The following is a 5,198-nucleotide window of genomic DNA, read 5'->3' as shown; positions in this document are numbered from 1 at the left end:
AAGGCTTTCTGAGATTGCTCATGCAATTTTGGTACTTACCAGTCGAGGTCGCTTTTGTGGCTGCACTTCCACGGACAGATGAGATCTGAGGTTCAAATTTTGGAAGCTCGTCCTGAACATTTTTCCTCCACCTCGGCCAGCAGATCATACAACTCCTCTTTCTTCTTCTACACCCTCCCCTTCAGCTCCTTGTGTGGCCCTCCGTAAGGATGCTTGCCCTTAATCAAAGTTTCGAACCATGGGAGAAACGATTGCACTACGGCGTCTCTCAACAACTATTTCGGTACATAGTGGCTATAGCGGGCACTTTTGCAATCCGAAGACATGATTTTAATATGTTCTTGCTGAACTTGGTGTTGTTTAGCGAGGTATCCGGAGGATTTCGCGGTGCCCGCCATAGCTTATCACTATCAGGGAGGCTCCGCAGCAGCTATTGCAGCGCGGTAACGGCGGAATAGCAGGCGATCTAAAATTGTGCCATTAATAGTTTAATACATCTCCCCCTTAAGCAGCTTCTGCAGCACCTACTACTAGATCAATATTATATACTCCCAATAACTGAGGCAAAAATTAATGATGTTTCTTTGTACTAGCAATTTTTTAATACTTACATGCATATAGTCATAATGACACTTAGTTACTTCTTTCGCATTCATTCATTGTATGCTTGTGGCGGGCTGGTTGTAATGGGAGTATCATATACTACTCCCTCCGTCTAGGTGTGTAAGTCATCTTACAAAAATCAAATAATCCCAAAACACTTAGGCGCGGTGCATTAAATTCTACCTCGTTTCTTGTTTCTTGACATATCAACCAATGAGAGATGTGGGGTGTGCATGCTTTTAATGACTTGAGACTATCAAACACGACATGCAGTGGTTAGTTCATTGCATGCAATGCTATTAATTAGCAAATGAACATTAAGTTTTCTTGTTTTCCCCTCCTCCTTGGTCACGGTGCACAACCTAAGATGACTTACTCACCTAGCCGGAGGGAGTAGTATCATATGCCTAGTCTATTATACTACTTCCGTAATGCATAGTATCATAAGTTAGTATCCTAGGTTGCCTTATTAATTGTCATGCATGGCATAAACTATTACAACATTTAATATGATACCACGTCCTCTCTTTTCTCACTTAATTGTGTGCCACGTCATCCAAAAAGTCTAGGTGAAATGCATGATACCACTTATGATACTCGCATTACGACCAACCTTAATGATCTCAGTTAACAAAACAAAGTTGACTTGCAAAGCAGTCATTAAATTTTATCATGATACTTGTAACCTGAGTTTGTGGCCTTGTATAAGACTAGCCATAATGGGGAGTAACTTAAACTAGTAACATGCATATGTTACTATAGTCTATGTTACTACCTCTATAGTGGGGAGTAACATACGTGTGATGTCATGCAACACTTCATTTATTAGGTTATAGACTCATCTTGTCTTGGTATGTGTGATGTTACTGTGAGTAACTAGCTATGTTACCACATGTCTCTTTTTCTTCATTAATTACTTGCCACATCATATGTTTTGTTTAGATATGTTTGATGTTACCATCTATGTTACTCCCACTGTGGGTAGTCTAAGAGAACGGAGGGAGTAGTAGTGCTAGATTAACACGAACTAGATGATTCCCCGCGTGTTGCTGCGGGAAATATTTCATAAAATTGGTGTCCTATATTTCATAAAGGAGTATATGATTTTACCTCGGAAACATAAATATGAATATAACTTCAGATCGGTGCATGTGTTGGAACTAACCTTCACTAAGAAGATTTACATTAAAAAAAAGGTGCAGAATTAGACTGCAGCAAGTAGCACATCACATTAAATTGCCATTTCAGCTCTCCCGGAAATTTATATATAACCCACGGACCTTTCAAGAAAACAACTTCGTTAAGATCACCAAGATGGGCAAAGCCAGGCTCCTCGGCGGGCGACTGCTAAAATAGGGAACTAGTCCCAGTTTCAGAGGGCCTTTAGATCCGGTTCTGAAACCGGGACAAAAGGGTCGGGACCAAAACTCAAAATCTTTAGTCCCGGTTTGCTTACGAACTAGGACAGAAGGGGCTCCACGTGGCCGCTCCGGGGCACCCAGGCAGGAGGACCTTTAGTCCCAGTTGGTAACACAAACCGGGACCAAAAGGCAACCACGCGTCAGAAGCTCGTAGGCGCTGAGGTTTTTGTTTTTTACGTCTCGAGTCTAAGACAGTTATTATTTCGCGGTCAAGCTTAATCTCTAGCAGAATAAAGTGGAAGTTGCGCATGCATAACTCATCAATTACATCACTAGAACCGCGAGTAAGCGAAACCGAATATGCACATGACAGTAACACTCACTTGAAGTTGTATGGAAAGAGTATTCTAGCTTTGTTTTGATGTTGAAGTAACGATTGTAGCAAGTTGTCCTCAATATCTTTGACTCTGTTCTTAACCGACCATTCATTTATGGTATTTGGGTTAATGAAGCCAATGTCATAGATTTGTCCTTTTTTGCATTCGATGATCTTCAATCTGCATAATATAGTGAGGCTAATTATATATACATGCAAAGAAGAGCTGAGCTATAGTGACTTAATTACAAAAGTAATACTTACGGACAGTAGCAAGTCATGAGTTGTTTGTCGAGGATGTCTTGATTGAATAACTGAAATAACTCCACAAATTCAACAGGCAGCAACTCAACTCCAATGAGATCATGCTCACCTTTAATTCTCACCATCATACTATCCTTCCTAGACTTCCTGCAGGTGTCCATGTACCATTCATGCAATGTTCGCATCATCGTTGTTAGAGGAGAATGATTAGTTTTGACGAGAGGCTTCCCGTACTCGTATCTGAAGATCTCTACTGCCTCTAACGTTTCAAACTTTACATCATCACTCAGGTAATCACCACGATTTGTACCAGGCAATAGCCCCGGTTGATTAGCGACTATATCGCTAGACACCTTGAGCGGGGGCATGATTGCTTCGCCTGTTCGCCGAGCTGGGGATTTTTTTTCCACTTCCTCGTTGTGCTAATCTTGCATCACTGGAAGTGCTTCCCGACCGCCGCGCATCTTGATATGTCTTTTTTAATACAACGGACATAGTTGGAATCCGGCGGAGGCGGTGGTGGTCGCTTCAGGGTATCCAGAGTGCGCTTCGCTTTAACCGGAACTACAGTTTGGATGCGAACGTAGCTGCAAAGGCAACAATGTAGTTGCGAGGTTGGTAGTGTTATCCTAATCACTCCATGTGGGTTTGACACTCTACTTATCGCTAAAATGCTACAATTGCCATGTTCCCTTGCAGGGCATCAATATTGCAGCTCCAGAATTTATTCACCCATTTGTTTCAAAATGTTGGTGAGCGTAGCTCTCCTAACCTCAGGTCCCACCATTTGCAACCTGTCAAAAATGCAACAAAAGTATAACATGATCCATCAGAAATTTCTAGGAAAACAAATGAATATAACAAGATGTAAATGCTACATATATCCATTTAGTTCATACAAAGTAGAAACAAATCAGTATAACATGTTGTAAATGATTCAACAAACACATTTTTGTTACTTTTGCAACATAAAGTACTTTCGTCTATTTCAAAGTAGTGGTCAGTAAAATGGAAGCAAGCGACACGAGGGGTTATGAGTTGCAACCTCCTCCTTTTTTCTTCAACATGGTTTGTAAATGCTTCATATATCATTTTTTAATTCAAACATGCTTTTATTCTACACAACATGCTAAAATCATCTTTCATCATCAAAACGGATTCTCCAGCTCCATTCCCCCTGAATCAGAACTTAATGGCTTGAATGGACTTCCCATGTTATCCATCATCAACAGGTTTTTTCTTCTAGTAATTCAGTTCTAGAACTACAAGTAACCGTAACATAACTTATTTAACAGGTGCCATTCGCTGAAAAAAGTTTTAGGAAAATTTCTAATTGCAACACATTATTCTCCATACAATATTTTCCGCAACAATTCCACTAGTTTTGAACACATTTTGTGCACTGAATTCAAAAAAAAAATACTCCATGTTTTTTTCTCAACATCATTTCTTGTTGGGATCCAACTCACTGAATTGGTGGTTTAAACGAACACTCACAGTTTCAAGTATATATACATTCAGTACAAGTATAATCAGGACGATGCAATTTGCCCAAGTTTCTCAGCTCAAATCTGCAATTTCTTAGTTCAAATCACTTGATGCAAGTGTCAGTGCAACACATGAATCTGCTACAAGTATCTTCGCTAGTTTTTTTTTGAGGAATCTTACCCAATTTGCAGCAGAAGTGGCATGGGAACTTCCAGAAAGACCAACGGCGGATTACGGCACTTGCTTGTATGAAGGGATGTTGTCTGGGATCTACACCGCTCGCCGGAGTTGGATCCGTCCACCGGGGTGCAGTGGAGCCACCGAAGCTTCGTGGCAAGGCAGAGGCGAGCATATCTCTGGTGATATGGTGTGCCATCGGGCCGAAGCAGGGGGTGTGCTGCGATGATTGGGGTGGCGGGTGTCGCAGGGATGATCCAGTAGTAGCATTGTGATGGCGAAAACGACACCACACAGTGGGTACATGGCATGTCGGTCGCCGCTACCCACTATTCACGGGGTCAAGTGAGACGTGGTGTGTAACACATGTTGCGTTGCAACACGGTCTCGGTTGCAATGTTCTATCGCAAGCAAGTGGAGGCGCGTTGCTTTGGTGCACATGGATCCTACGGCTGGGATGCACCTGATCCGATGACTCTGGGGCCGGCTTAACTTTGTAAAAAATCAACCGACTGATTTGTAGTTGCCGCCCTATACATGAAGGGAACTTGATCAGGAGCCACGTTTGGTTTCGTCAGAGAAGCTCTTGTGGACATGATTGAACCGCCCGTTTTATAGAGCTAGCGTATACATGTGTGTTTCTCCTGTGCGTACTGAAGCTTCCTTTTTTTCTTTATGAGAAAAAGGAGTGTACAAAAAACCAAAGAACGAAGCAGCAGAGAAAGAAAACAGCATCCAAAATATTAGCATGATTTCTTGGGGAAAAAACACACACACGCACGAGCATGCTTGCCGTTGACAATCTCTCTTTTTCTTCTTTGGAGAGGAATATGCATTGTTCTCTAGTATATAAAAAAAAGTTGGGCCTGTTCGGCAGTGGGCTGGGCCTGTATCATCAAATCAAGTCCAGTGACTCCAGTACGCACATG

This window comes from Triticum aestivum, chromosome 1B (genome assembly GCF_018294505.1).
Source record: "Triticum aestivum cultivar Chinese Spring chromosome 1B, IWGSC CS RefSeq v2.1, whole genome shotgun sequence".
Lineage (NCBI taxonomy): Eukaryota > Viridiplantae > Streptophyta > Magnoliopsida > Poales > Poaceae > Triticum > Triticum aestivum.
Note: the sequence above shows the minus strand (reverse complement) of the source record.